At 43.7% G+C, this 15,998-nt stretch overlaps 1 protein-coding gene and 1 long non-coding RNA gene across 8 annotated transcripts in view; one reads left to right on the plus strand and one right to left on the minus strand.

Moving 5' to 3' along the window:
• Nucleotides 1-15,998, plus strand: part of LOC120402300 — a 134,039-nt gene that overhangs the window by 90,234 nt on the left and 27,807 nt on the right. Inside the window, exon 4 of one of the 2 annotated variants that reach the window (XR_005597126.1) lies at nt 14,657-14,752. The exons of the other annotated variant lie outside the window; for it this stretch is intronic. This is a non-coding gene — a long non-coding RNA (uncharacterized LOC120402300). Of the gene's footprint in view, nt 1-14,656; nt 14,753-15,998 lie in introns of those variants that run through there. 2 annotated transcript variants of the gene reach the window in all.
• Nucleotides 1-15,998, minus strand: part of USP12 (ubiquitin specific peptidase 12) — a 112,067-nt gene that overhangs the window by 77,858 nt on the left and 18,211 nt on the right. The window lies entirely within an intron of this gene.

A 15,998-nucleotide genomic window follows, 5' to 3' on the forward strand; every position in this document is an offset into this window, starting at 1 on the left:
GAATTGCTGCCTAGCCATTCAGTCCCTAGTCAAGTGCGGGACTCTGCACTTGTCCTTGTTGAACCTCATCAGGTTTCTTTTGGCCCAATCCTCTAATTTGTCTAGGTCCCTCTGTATCCTATCCCTACCCTCCAGCGTACCTACCACTCCTCCCAGTTTAGTGTCATCTGCAAACTTGCTGAGAGTGCAGTCCATGCCAGCCTCCAGATCATTAATGAAGTAGTTCACATATTTAGAGCTATTATTACAGGATACACTCATCTCATGGAGATGTTCTCACCTCTCTGAGCCTCTCTCACCAGCCTTGTTAGGAACTACACATTTCAAAAAATTTCAAACTAAACATTTCAAAGCATGACCATTATCAACACTCCACTATAACAAAATAGCACTTAGATATCACATAACTGTGTAGCTTAGTGGAAATACCACTAGACTGGCCTAGACGATCTTGGGCAAGCCACATCACTTCTCTGTGCCTCAGTTTCCCCATGTGTAAAATGGCAATAAGAAGAACATAAGAATGGCCATACTGGGTCAGACAAAGGTCCATCTAGTCCAATATCCTGTCTTCTGACAATGGCCAATGCCACGTGTCCCAGAGAGAATGAACAGAACAGGAAATCATCAAATGATCCATTCCCTGTCGCTCATTCCCAGATTCTGGCAAACAGAGGATAGGGACACCATCCCTGCCCATCATGGCCAATACCAATTGATGGACCCATACTCTATGAACTTATCTAGTTCTTTTTTGAACCCTGTTATAGTCTTGGCCTTCACAACATCCGCTGACAAAGGCTTCCACAGACTGACTGTGCATTGTGTGAAGAAATACCTCCTTTTATTTGTTTTAAATTTGCTGATTATTAATTTCATTTGGTGACCCCTATTTCTTGTGTTATGAGAAGGAGTAAATAACACTTCCTTATTTACTTTCTCCACACCAGTCATGATTTTATAGACCTCTATTATATCCCCCTTAGTCATCTCTTTTCCAAGCTGAAAAGTCACAGTCTTATTATTCTCTGCTCAAACAGAAAGCCTTCCATACTCCTAAATCATTTTTGTTGCCCTTTTCTGAACTTTTTCCAATTCCAATATATCTTTTTTGAGATGAGGCTCACACAGTATTCAAGATGTGGGTGTACCATTGATTTATATAGAAGCAATATGATATTTTATGCCTTACTATCTATCTCTTTCTTAATGATGTCCAACATTCTGTTCGTTTTTTTGACCGCTGCTGCACATTGAGTGGATTTTTTTTTAAGGGAACTATCCACAATGACTCCAAGATCTCTTTCTTGAGTGGTAACAGCTAATTTAGATCCCATCATTTTATATTGAATTTCATCTACCATTTTGTTGCCCCGTTACCTAGTTTTGAGAGATACTTTTGTAGCTCTACGCAGTCTGCCTGGGACTTAACTATTTGAGTAGTTTTGTATCATCTGCAAATTTTGCCACCTCATTGTTTACCCCTTTTTCCATATTATTTATGGATATGTTGAATTAAGAACCCGGGGGACACCACTATTTACCTTTCTCCATTCTGAAAAATGACCATTTATTCCTACCCTTTGTTTCCGATCTTTTAACCAGTTACCAATCCCTGAGAGGACCTTCCCTCTTATCCCATGACAGCTTAATTTACCTAACAACCTTTGGTGAGGGACCTTGTCAAAGGCTTTTTGAAAATCTAAGTACACTATAGCCACTGGATCCCCCTTGTCCACATGCTTGTTGACCCCCCCTCAAAGAATTCTAGTAGATTGGTGAGGCATGATTTTCCTTTACAAAAACCATGTTGACTCTTTCCTAACAAATTGTGTTCATCTATGTGTCTGACAATTATGTTCTTTACTATAGTTGCAACCAGTTTGCCCGATACTGAAGTCAAGCTTACTGGCCTGTAATTGCCGGGATCATCTCTGGAGCCCTTTTTAAAAATTGGTGTCACATTAGTTATCCTCCCATCATTTGGTACAGAAGCTGATATAAATAATATGTTATAGTTAGTAGTTTTGCAATTTCACATTGAGTTCTTTCAGAACTCTTGGGTGAATACCATCTGGTCCTGGTGACTTATTACTTCTAAAACCTCCTCTAATGACACCTCAATCAGGGACAGTTCCTCAGATTTGTCACCTAAAAAGAATGGCTCAAGTTTGGGAATCTCCCTCACATCCTCAGCCGTGAAGACTGAGGCAAAGAATTGATTTAGTTTCTCTGCAATAGCCTTATCGTCCTTGAGTGTTCCTTTAGCATCTCCACTGGTTTAGCAAGCTTTCTGCTTCTGATGTACTTAAAAAAAATTGCTATTACTTTTTGAGGGTTTGGCTAGCTGTTCTTCAAATTCTTTTTTGGCCTTCCTAATTATATTTTTACACTTCATTTGCCAGAGTTTATACTCCTTTCTATTTTCCTCACTAGGATTTAACTTCTTTTTAAAGGATGCCTTTTTGCCTCTCATTGCTTCTTTTACTTTGTTGTTTAGCCACGGTGGCACTTCTTTGGTTCTCTATGCTTTTTTAATTCGGGGTATACATTTAAGTTGAGCCTCTATTATGGTGTCTTTAAAAAGTTTCCATGCAGCTTTTGCAGGGATTTCACTTTTTGCGCTGTACCTTTTAATTTCTGTTTCACTATCTTCCTCATTTTTCATAGAATATCAGGGGTGGAAGGGACCTCAGGAGGTCATCTAGTCCAATCCCCTGCTCAAATCAGGACCAATTCCCAGACAGATTTTTACCCCAGATCCCTAAATGGCCACCCGCAAAGACTGAACTACCAGTCTAATAGGTGATACTGGTGGTAGAATGTCTGTGCCTAACAAGATAAAGAATGTCAGTGAAGGCAAACAGCAAAAATTAAGCTGTCTATACACTAATGCGAGGAGCCTAGGAAACAAAATGGAGGAACTAGAGCTACTGGTGCAGGAAGTGAAACCGGATATTATAGGGATAACAGAAACATGGTGGAATAGTAGTCATGACTGGAGTACAGGTATTGAAGGCTATGTGCTGTTTAGGAAAGACAGAAATAAAGGCAAAGGTGGTGAAGTAGCATTGTATATCAATGATGAGGTTAACTGTAAAGAAATAAAAAGGGATGGAATGGATAAGACAGAGTCTATCTGGGCAAAAATCACATTGGGAAAGAAAGCTACTAGAGCCTCCCCTGAGATAGTGCTTGGGGTGTGCTACAGACCGCCGGGATCTGATTTGGAGATGGATAGAGACCTCTTTAATGTTTTTAATGAAGTAAACACTAATGGGAATTGTGTGATCATGGGAGACTTTAGCTTCCCAGATATAGACTGGAGGTCAAGTGCTAGTAGTAGTAACAGGGCTCAGATTTTTCTGGATGTGATAGCTGATGGATTTCTTCATCAAGTAGTTGAAGAGCCAACAAGGGGGGATGCCATTTTAGATTTGGTTTTGGTGAGTAGTGAGGACCTCATAGAAGAAATGGTTGTAGGGGACAACCTTGGTTCGAGTGATCATGAGTTAATTCAGTTCAAACTAGATGGAAGGATAAACAAAAATACATCTGGGACTAGGGTTTTTTATTTCAAAAGGGCTAACTTTAAAGAATTAAGGAAATTAGTTAGGCAAGTGGATTGGACTGAAGAACTTGTGGATCTAAAGGCAGAGGAGGCCTGGAATTATTTCAAGTCAAAGTTGCAGAAACTATCAGAAGCCTGCATCCCAAGAAAGGGGGAAAAAATCATAGGCAGGAGTTGTAGACCAAGCTGGATGAGCAAGCATCTCAGAGAGGTGATTAAGAAAAAGCAAAAAACCTACAGGGAGTGGAAGATGGGCGGGATTAGCAAGGAAAGCTACCTTATTGAGGTCAGAACATGTAGGGATGAAGTGAGAAAGGCTAAAAGCCATGTAGAGTTGGACCTTGCAAAGGGAATTAAAACCAATAGTAAAAGGTTCTATAGCCATATAAATAAGAAGAAAAGAAAGAAGAAGTGGGACCGCTAAACACTGAGGATGGAGTGGAGGTTAAAGATAATCTAGGCATGGCCCAATATCTAAATAAATACTTTGCCTCGGTCTTTAATAAGGCTAATGAGGAGCTTACGGATAATGGAAGGATGACAATTGGGAATGAGGATATGAAAGTAGATATTACCACATCCGAGGTAGAAGCCAAACTCGAACAGCTTAATGGGACTAAATCGGAGGGCCCAGATAATCTTCATCCAAGAATATTAAAGGAACTGGCACATGAAATTGCAAGCCCATTAGCAAGAATTTTTAATGAATCGGTAAACTCAGGGGTTGTACCGTACGACTGGAGAATTGCTAACATAGCTCCTATTTTTTAAGAAAGGAAAAAAAAGTGATCCGAGTAACTATAGGCCTGTTAGTTTGACATCTGTAGTATGTAAGGTCTTGGAAAAAATTTTGAAGGAGAGGGTAGTTAAGGACATTGAGGTCAATGGAAATTGTGAAACCATGTTGTATTTTGTCCCAAAAGGTAGATCATGCCAAACCAACCTGATCTCCTTCTTTGAGAAAGTAACAGATTTTTTAGACAAAGGAAATGCAGTGGATCTAATTTACCTCGAATTCAGTAAGGCATTTGACACGGTTCCACATGGGGAATTATTAGTTAAATTGGAAAAGATGGGGATTAATATGAAAATTGAAAGGTGGATAAGGAACTGGTTAAAGGGGAGACTACAACGGGTCATACTGAAAGGTGAACCGTCAGGCTGGAAGGAGGTTACTAGTGGAGTTCCTCAGGGATCAGTTTTGGGACCAATTTTATTTAACCTTTTTATTACTGACCTTCGCACAAAAAGTGGGAATATGCTAATAAAGTTTGCGGATGACACAAAGCTGGGAGGTATTGCTAACACAGAGAAGGACGGGGATATCATACAGGAAGATCTGGATGACCTTGTAAACTGGAGTAATAGTAATAGAATGAAATTTAATAGTGAAAAGTGCAAGGTCATGCATTTAGGGATTAATAACAAGAATTTTAGTTATAAATTGGGGACACATCAATTGGAAGTAACAGAGGAGGAGAAGGACCTCGGAGTATTGGTTGATCACAGGATGACTATGAGCCGCCAATGTGATATGGCCGTTAAAAAAGCTAATGCGGTTTTAGGATGCATCAGGCGAGGAATTTCCAGCAAAGATAAGGAGATGTTAGTACCGTTATATAAGGCACTGGTGAGACCTCATCTGGAATAGTGTGTGCAGTTCTGGTCTCCCATGTTTAAGAAGGATGAATTCAAACCGGAACAGGTTCAGAGACGGGCTACTAGGATGATCCGAGGAATGGAAAACCTGTCTTATGAAAGGAGACTAAACAAGCCAAGCTCTTTCAGCCTAACCAAAACAAGGTTGAGGGGGGGATATGATTGCTCTTTATAAATATATTAGAGGGATTAATATCAGGAAGGGAGAGGAATTATTTAAGCTTAGTAACAATGTGGACACAAGAACAAATGGATATAAACTGGACACTGGGAAGTTTAGACTTGAAATTAGATGAAGGTTTCTAACCATTAGAGGAGTGAAGTTCTGGAACAGCCTTCCAAGGGGAGTAGTGGGGGCAAAAGACATATCTGGCTTTAAGACTAAGCTTGATAAATTTATGGAGGGGATGGTATGATGGGATAGCCTAATTTTGGCAATTAATTTGGCAATTGATCTTTGATTATCAGCAGGTAAGTATGCCCAGTGGTCTGTGATGGGATGTTAGATGGGTTGGGATCTGAGTTACTACAGAGAATTCTTTCCTGGGTGCTGGCTGGTGAGTCTTGCCCACATGCTCAGGGTTTAACTGATCGCCATATTTGGGGTCGGGAAGGAATTTTCCTCCAGGGCAGATTGGCAGAGGCCCTGGAGGTTTTTCGCCTTCCTCTGCAACATGGGGCACGGGTCACTTGCTGGAGGATTCTCTGCAGCTTGAGGTCTTCAAACCGCAATTTGGGGATTTCAATAACTCAGACATAGGCTAGGGGTTTGTTATAGAAGTGGATGGGTGAGATTTGTGGCCTGCGTTGTGCAGGAGGTCAGACTAGATGATCATAATGGTCCCTTCTATGAGTCTATGAACCTTAAAGTCTATGAGTCTATGAACTCACAACCGTGGGTTTAGCAGGCCAATGCTCAAACCAATGAGCTATCCCTCCCCCCGATTTTTGTGTAGTCCCCCTTTCTGAAATTAAATGCTACAGTGTTGGGATGCTTTGGTGTCTTCCCCACCACAGGGATGTTAAATTTAATTATATTATGGTCACTATTACCAAGTGGTCCAGCTATATTCACCTCTTGGACCAGATCCTGTGCTCCACTTAGGACTAAATCAAGAATTGCCTCTCCTCTTGTGGGTGCCAGGACTAGCTGCTCCAAGAAGCAGCCATTTAAGATGTCAAGAAACTTTATCTCTGCATCCCATCCTGAGGTGACATGTACCCAGTCAATATGGGGATAACTGAAATCCCCCATTATTATTGAGTTTTTTATTTTAATAGTCTCTCTAATCTCTTTGAGCATTTCACAGATACTATCACCATCCTGGTCAGGTGGTCGGTAATATATCCCTACTGCTATATTCTTCCACTGCTCTACAGCCAAAATGCTTCTGAAATAAATGTACTCAAACTTTACTAATTCTGGGACACTGAGAACGAAAATGATGCTTAAAATTGTTGATTGGCTCTAGTTTTCAAGATATGCTATTGGGTCAGTATATATGACCCTTGACTTTGGGAATAGCGGAGGATAAGTGAGTTATAAAGGGAAGGGATCTCAATTTAAACCAGACATGACTAAAATACATCTTTGACTGGATCTATGAATAAATCTATGACTGGGTTTGGACAGTACTTGCTTTTTAGGCAAAACAATGAATGATGCAATCTGAAGCTGGTATTGCGTCATACATTATATGAATTGCATCATGTTATTCCTAGAAGTCATGGATGATGCAATCATAACGAAGCTTACATCACTCTGCTGAACAAATTGCCCTATATCAGCTCTAGAAATCATACAGTGTCGTGCTCTCTTATTTGTCAGTGTTTGATTTTGCAAAGGGACATATTACTGTTTAGCCCAGGGGTGGGCAAACTACGGCCCGCGGGCCACATCCGGCCCGTGGGACTGTCCTGCCCGGCCCCCGAGCTCCTGACCCAGGAGGCTCACCCTTGGCCCCTCCCTTGCTATCCCCCATCCCCCGCAGCCTCAGCTCGCTCGCTCCACCGCTGGCGCAATGCTCTGGGCGGCGGGGCTGCGAGCTCCTGGGGCAGCGAGCTGCGGAGCCCGGCCTGACCCAGTCTCTGTGCTGCACGGTGGCGGCGGCTGCGTGGCTGTAGCGCCGCCAGCCAGCGGTGCTCCAGGCAGTGTGGTAAGGGGGCAGGGGACAGGGGAGTTGGACAGAGGGCAGAGGAGTTCGGGGTGGTGGTCAGAAGGCAGGGGTGTGGATAGGGCAGAGGTGGGCAAATTACGGACCGCGAGCCACATCTGGCCTGCGGGGCCATCCTGCCCAGCCCCTGAGCTCCCAGCTGGCCCCGGCCCCTCCCCGGCTGTCCTTCCTCCCCCGCAGCCTCAGCTTGCTGTGCTGGCAGCGCGGCATCCTGGCTGGCTCCGGGGCTGGGCGGCGCGGTGCAGGGGCAGATTTACAAGTGAACACAGGGTGCCCTGGCAAAGGCCCCCCAACAACAGGGGGACCCAGGGCCGGGCACTTGGGCAACTCAACACCGGCTGCACTGAAATCATATGCAGGCGGGCGGTGCAGATGGCGGGAGCGCAGGGAACGCAGGCGGAGGACTCAGGGGGAGCACTGGGAGGCCACGCAGCCGGCCAGAGAGAAGCGGCCCTTTGAAGGGGAAACCGCCGCTTCTCTCTGGCTGTGCGGCTGCCCCTGCTCCTGTTGAGTTCTCTGCCCATGTTTGCGGGGCCACATTCCGAAAGGGGCGGGGGGGGGGGGAAGATGGATAAGGGGTAGGGTCCTGGAAGGGGGCGGTCAGGGGGGTGGATGGAGGGGGGTCGGTTGGGGACAAGGAGCAGAGGGGTTGGATGGGTTTGGAGGTTCTTAGGGGGGCAGTCAGGGGGCAGGAAGTGGGAGGGGGTGGATAAGGGGTGGGGGGCAGGCTGTTTGGGAGGGGGCACAGTCTTCCCTACCTGGCCCTCCATACTGTTTTGCAACCCCAATGTGGCCCTTGGGCCAAAAAGTTTGCCCACCCCTGGTTTAGCCAAAGTGAGCAGAGATGCCTCGGACTTGTGTGAACAGTGAAGATAACTTCTGCTATGTTTGTGGTGAAGTGACTTTTGCATCACAAAACCGCAGTATAACCACTATGGTTAAGAAAGCCTATCACCTTTATTTTGGCTGCAAAATTGGAGATCAGGACAAGAGGTGGGCCCCACACATATGCTGCAACACTTGTGCAACAAATCTTCGCCAGTGGTTGAACAGGAAAAGGAAATCTATGCCTTTTGCAGTGCCAATGATTTGGAGAGAGCCAACAGATCATACCAGCAATTGTTACTTCTGCATGGTACCTCCACTTGGGAAAGGTGTGTCAAAGAAGAAAAAGTGGACTGTGCATTATCCAAACATTCCATCAGCTATAGGCCCAGTACCCCACGGAGAAGGACTGCCGGTTCCTGATGCACCAGAATCACTCTCACTTGAATCAGACGAGGAAGAGGAAGAGGATGAAACTTCTGGTCCTGAACCATCAATGTCACAGAACCCACATTTTCTCCCATCCTCCTCCTCTGAACCACACCTCATAACACAAGGTGAACTGAATGACCTTGTCAGGGATTTGGAACTACCCAAGAGTAAGGCAGAGCTGTTGGGCTCCAGACTACAGCAGTGGAATCTCCTGGCAGGTGATGTTAGGGTTTCCATGTTCCGTGACCGTCAAAAGGATCTTGTCCCATTCTTCTTCATGGAAGGTGATATTGTAGCCTGCAACAACATCGATGGTGTGATGGCAGCCCTCAACATCGTTCACGATCCAGATGAGTGGAGACTGTTCACTGATTTATCGAAGACGAGTCTTAAAGCTGTTCTACTGCATAATGGCAATGTTTTGCCATCAATTCCAGTTGGTCAAGCAGTTCATATGAAGGAAACCTATGACAACATGAAACAACTTTTGAGGTGCATAAATTATGACCAACATCAGTGGCAGCTTTGTGGCGATTTGAAGGTTGTTGCTCTCTTGCTTGGTCTGCAGACTGGATACACAAAGTACTGCTGTTTTCTCTGCGAATGAGATAGTCGTGCAAGAGATTCCCACTACATCAAGAAAGATTGGCCACTCCGACAGTCATTGGAGCCTGGGAGGAAAAGTGTTCAGCATCCACCACTTGTTGAATCAAGGAAGATTTTGTTACCACCCTTACACATCAAGCTGGGTCTGATGAAGAACTTTGTCAAGGCCATTGACAAAACACAAGCAGCTTTCAAGTACCTCCGTGGAAAATTTCCAAGGTTAAGTGAAGCGAAGATAAAGGAAGGTGTCTTTGTTGGTCCTCAGATTCGTGAACTTAGATGATGCATTTGACCATGCACTGCGTGGCAAGGAAAAGACGGCATGGAAAGCCTTCCAGTTAGTGGCAATAAATTTTCTCGGAAACAACAAGGCAGACAACTACAGGTTGTTGGTGGAAAACCTCCTCAAGGCATACAAAAGCCTTGGTTGCAACATGTCACTAAAGATACATTTTTTGCACTCTTATCTAGATTTTTTTCCACCGAACTGCGGAGCAGTGCGCAACGAGCACGGCGAGCAATTTCACCAGGACATTGCAACAATGGAGAAACGCTATCAGGGCAAATGGAGCCCATCAATGCTTACAGACTATTGCTGGACAGTGACAAGAGATGCTCCATTTAATGAATATAAGAGACAAGCCAAGAAGCGCCGAGTAGACACTGAATAGGACTAAACTATGTACATAATAGCTTTTTGCCTTTTGTTTCATAATAAATTTTAGTTATATAACCCTTTTGCTGATTTTTAAAGTGTTACATAAACAGGACAGGTGAAATATTATCATATAAAGCAACCATAAACACATGAAAAGACCTAGGTTTACAATTTATGATTAAAACTCTACTATCTACACAATATACATAGACATCAAATGTAAAAACTTAAATATCTTACAAACAGAAGCCAATCAGTTGTTTTAATTGTCATATTTGAATTCAACACATCAAAATACATAATAAATAGCACATTTTATCTCTGAACCAGACGACGTCTCAAAAATTGTAGACCAGTATTATTAGAGCATCGAATTACTATCCATAGAGATTCGATAGTACAGTTTGGTTGATAAAAGATTTTTACTTCATTTGATTCTATGCTTTCTTTCACATACAGTGCCACTCCCCCACCAGCAAGATCTGTTCTGTCCTTCCGATATATTTTGTACCCTGGTATTACTGTGTCCCACTGATTATCCTCATTCCACCAAGATTCTGTGATGCCTATTATATCAATATCCTCATTTAATAGGAGGCACTCTAGCTCACCCATCTTATTATTTAGACTTGTAGCACTGGTATATAAGCACTTAAAAAAATTGTCACTTTTTAGCAGTCTGCCATTACATGATGTAATTGAATGGGACTTTTTTTTCATTTGACTGTTTCTCATCAGATCTCACCTGTATTTTATCATCTACCAGCCTCTCCTCACTAGGACATAGAGAATCTCCATTAATAGATCCTCCCCTAAGGGATGTCTCTATCTGAACAACGTGCTCTTTCGCATATGTTGGCTTTCCCCCAGCTCTTAGTTTAAAAATTGCTCTATGACCTTTTTAATTTTAAGTGCCAGCAATCCATTTTGGTTTAGGTGGAGCCCATCCTTCCTGTACAGGCTCCCTCTTTTCCAAAAGTTTCACCAGTTCCCAATAAATCTAAGCCCCTTCTTCCTACACCATCATCTCATCCATGCATTAAGACCCTGCAGTTCTGCCTAACTGGCCCTGCGCATGGAACTGGAAGCATTTCAGATAAAGCTGCCATGGAGGTCCTGGACTTCTCTCTCTTACTTCGCAACCTAAATTTGGCCTCCAGCCTAAGGTAAAGTTCTTTGAGATCTACTGATGAAAGCATTATATAAAAGCTAGAATTACCTAGCCACAGTAACGTTTCAACTACAAATCTAGATGAGAACTGCAACTACCTAAATGGCCAATAACTCCTACCAACATTTATCTTCCTGTTTAAAAACAAACAGGAAATTCAACTTTATTAATGCAGAGATAAGTAAAGGACAGCTGCTACCTACACCTGCCTTATACTCAAACACTTAACCTACTTCCCAGACAGAGTACTCCACCAGTAAATTTAACAACTATTTCATACCCTTTTACAACCCCTTCAATACTTACACACAGGATACTGCCTAAACCTATATTTTCCCTCTACCCATAATTAAATCCACAGGGTGCCCTCATATTGCACCTCACTACTGACAACACCCATGGCAAGAAGACCCCAGTGCCCTGCTTCTGACACAACCTATACCAGTCTGGATCATTTTGATCCAGACTGGAACTTCAAGGTATATATGCACCTCTTTCCTTTGATCACTCACAGGAATTCAGACCAAGATGTCCTCGTATCACAAAATACACCCTCTACCAACCTGCCCCCACCTACTGACTCCATGAGTCAGTAAATCTACCCTAAGACCCTGAAAGCAGCTAGCGCACGTGCAGATAATTCCTAGTGGCTACTGTCAGCTCCAGGAAGCAGAATTAAGGTTGTGTGTGTATACACCTTAATTCTGTATTCCTGGTTTTTCAGAAATTTGAGTTTTGCTGAACATACTGTTCTGGAAGGGCATGAGCTACCACCGGGCAACCTTAACTCCGTGTTAATGAATTTTTTGCCATTTATAGGTACTATATTTGCCCTTCTCCAGTCCTCTGAGACGTCACTCAGCTTCTATGCGTTCTCAAAGATAATCGCTAATGTTTCAGGATACTAGGCTAGATGGACTTTTATGGCTGTTCCTATGTTCAGTGTTGTGTGTTTGGAAGGAGGGGTTTATTTTACAGCATGAGTCTTGTAGTATTTGGTGTCTTTCCTAGATCCCCACCTTCTAGAGCCATGTGAAAATGTGAGAATCTCCTTTTTTCCGCTGGAGATGGGACACTGGATGGGGAGGGCTCTGGATTACTACAGTGAATTCTTTCCCAGGTGTCTGCATGGTGGAGCTCGCCAACCAGCTTAGGGTTTAACTGAAGGAATTTCCCCCCAGGTCAGATTTACAGAGACCTGGGCGGTGGGGAGGGTTCGCCTTCCTCTGCAGCATGGGGCACGAGTCACTTGCTGGGTTAAGGTAGAGTAAAGGGTGGATTCTCTCAAACTAAGTCTTTAAACCATGATTTGAAGGCTTCAGTAACTCAGCCAGATGTTAGGAGTCTATTACAGGAGTGGGTGGGTGACGTTCCGTGGCCTGCAGTGTGCAGGAGGTCAGACATGATGATCACAATGGTGCCTTCTGGCCTTAAAGTCTGAATCTATAAGCCTGAATCTATGAGCCTTCAGAGATTGCTTTGGCTAGTTCCTCAAGTCCTCTGGTCTGATTTCATCAAGCCCTGTTGATTTGAATACACCTAAAGGTACGTCTACACTGCAATGCCCAGGCTCAGACTCAGTTTAAGCCCAAATCCCCCTTCTGTCCGCACAAAAAGTCTGCCTGATTCAAATCAGTAAGCCCTTACCACCCAGCCTCTAGAATCCAAACAGGCTGGGTCCAAGCCTGAGAGCCACTCTGACTCAAGTAAAAACTCTGTTGTTTTGCAGTGGGAACACAGCTTGGGTTAGGATCCCTAGACTCGTGTCCTGAAAGTTCACAAATGTTATCCCACAAACCTACGGGCCCATGTTTCTTAGCCTTTCTATCCCAAGACTAGCCAATCAACTCCCAGGTAATGGAATCAATCCCCCTGGTTCAAGTACAGCTATTTAGTACTTAACCTTTCCATTTTATTCTGACTGCTAAACTGGAAACAGAGTGAACCGTCTCCTGCATTAGTTATGGCCAGTGAGTAGTCGTCCTTTGCCAAGAGCGCCGCTACCTGGTCACAGGACAGAGTCAGATACTGGTAAGTCTCTGGTGAGAGATGAGCAAGATGTTTGACTTCAGTAAGAGTGCCAAAAATGATAATGTGCACCAAGAAACAATCCAAGAAGCTGTCAGTGTTGGGGATTCAACAGACTAATGACCAATGCTGAGAGTGGATCAAGCAGCTCAAGATGGAGTATCAGAAAGCCAGAGATGAGAACCACACCTCTGGGAACTCCTCATCATCCTGTCTCTTTTAAGAGGACTTTGACCCAAATAAATAAAGCGTATGCCTAAATAAATCTGTTAATCTTAAAGAAGAGAGAAGTAGCGCTGGAGCCTGACAAGTTTCCACTTTCATTTCTGTTATTGATATAGGGGAAAAAAGGGATTTCCAGCTGATGATCCAATCCAATTATTATTACAAGCCATGGGCAGCAGTGTTTATCCACTCATGGCAGAATTCATGCCAGCACCTCAGCATCTCCTATCCCCACCACATGGAATTCAAAATGGATACTGGGAAGTGCTAACAACAGTTAAATGAACAAACTCTCACACTGTTACAAAGATGTGGTGTTGTGCTAAAAGAAAGACTTTACATTGCATTCCCTGACAATATGCCGCACAATACAAAATCAGCCACGCCAGACAGTACCGAATTGCCAGTGAATGGATATGGGGGGGAGGGGGGAGAGAAGAGAGGAGGGAATAATCCATGGATGATGAATTAACTGTTCAACTACACCAGGGGGTTGTATGAAGTCCAGAAATGTGGTGGGGATGGGAAGTGCTTTTCAGTTCTTTGTTACAGAAATATGCCTTAGAGGGGGCAGGGAGGAGGGGGGGAGGAAATTAGGTGATACATGCCAAATTATGACTCCTAGCAGTCCCTGTGTTGCGTATATAGTCTATGTATTGCTAGATTAGTAGTCCATATTGTCAGGCGCATTTGCACGTCATCCGTAAACAGATGTAGTCCATGCAGTTTATGTTGTAAACCATAGCTGCCCAAAGGTAACACATGAATGCAGAGAGCTTTCAGCAGCTTAGAGAGAGACAATAATCCCCGTGGAAGCTAGCGCTGCATCCTGTTGATTTCCCCAGGTGACAATAGCTGCAAATTTTTCCTGTAGTGGGAACTCAACACACATCTGGCTTGCCGCCAGTAGCTTGGAACAGAATATCCCTTTGCCATTCAGGAATCTCCAGAATTGTTATGTCCTCCCAAATGCCTAAAAGCATAATATAACCATAGGTAGTAAACTTTGGAAAGTGGCACTCAACCCCCAAAGCTAAAGTGGACTGCAATGTTTAACAATATATCACTAAATTAATTTTGTAAATTTCACTTTACCATTAAGTGCGAAAACTTTACACTCTGCTTAACTCTAAGTGGTGTCCAAGCAGCATTTGGGAACTAAAAAACTGTTGGCCTCAGATATACTGAAGCATAATTATTCAAAATATCATGTTTTGGCCTTGAGATTCTAAAGAAATTTCTGCCGCTGATATAATAAAACTTTTCTGAAATACTGAGACAGTATACTGTTTCATTTCTATTTTCAGGCCCTTCTACCTCTGCACGCCAACCACAATCAAGCAGGAGCCTGGCGGGCAGGAATCACACTGTCATGATGCAGTAAAACATTGTGAAGAGCACAGCAAGCCACAATAATGCAGACAGCATTGATAACACTTGAATCCAAACGGTTCTGTAAATAGCACCAGCAAGATTTTAATTGGCCAAATGCACATTCAGCCACCATTCTGTACCTATTGAGAGTGTAATTAAACCTTCCTTTGCCAGGGCCTCTGAAATCAGTGTACAATTTCATAACACAAGGGTGGGGTCTCCTAGAATAAAAGTGAGGACAGTTACTCCATTTATGATGATGTCATTTGATGAGAATAGAGTCCCAGTCTGTTCACGAAGGAAAACTCCCAATTAATGGAAAAATCTATCATGCACTTTTCTAGTAGTCCATGTTGGCATCCGCGAATCAGCCTCTGTGATTGACAAGGGCCAGCACAACAATGGAGTAGTAGCCTTTGTGGTTTATGTACTCTTGTGCTCCCTGAAGGAGGACAAGCTTTGGGCACGAGTGCAGTTGGGAAACCCTATTCTCTCAAAACCAGAAAGTATGGCAAGGACATTTTTTATATTCACCACGTTTGAGCAAATCACATGCCTGATTGTGGTGGTGGAGGTTTCATTTGAATTGCCAACACTGAACTGGTTAGCAATGGACTTGTAGAAGTCAGAAGTAGCGAGCTTCCAGATAGTTATACAACCTGTTTCTGGACCAGCATGGCCACCCTCTCTCACATTGGAGTTTCATGGGAAGCTGCTCACAAAGCTCCAGAAACATCACTTCCTTCATGCAAAACTTCTGGAGCCACTGCTGATCATCCCAGGTCCACCTGACGATACGATCCCATCAGCAGCTATACTGAGAGTTGTGAGCAGCATTAGCCAGTTGGCATCTGCCATCTCCCTCCTCTGCTAAGAGGTGCATTCAGTAGGTCAGAAAATGCCATCAAAACATTCACCAGCATCTGATGGATGCTCTGCCTGTTTCCGGAAATGGGAGTGAAAGAACAAGCAGAACAAGTTCTTCAAATAGTGCCTCATCCATGTTGTTGGCTCCGGTTGCCGAGAGCATGCAGACCCAAAAGATGTCTTGGCTGGATGTGTTGGTGGGCTAAAACAACTTCCAATATGGTTCTGAAGGATGGAGAGTCAAGTTTTCCCACAATGCACCAGGAACCAAGGACTAGAGTAGCTACAGCTAAGGAGGGAGCTAGGAAGCCTGGGATATGCTGGTTTGACTCAGGTCTGCATAGTGCAGTGTGGATGCATGAGAGCAGGTGTGAGACCCATGTCCGAGACCCAGGTCCAGAAATTGTA

This window comes from Mauremys reevesii, linkage group 1, assembly GCF_016161935.1.
Source record: "Mauremys reevesii isolate NIE-2019 linkage group 1, ASM1616193v1, whole genome shotgun sequence".
Classification (NCBI taxonomy): Eukaryota; Metazoa; Chordata; order Testudines; family Geoemydidae; genus Mauremys; species Mauremys reevesii.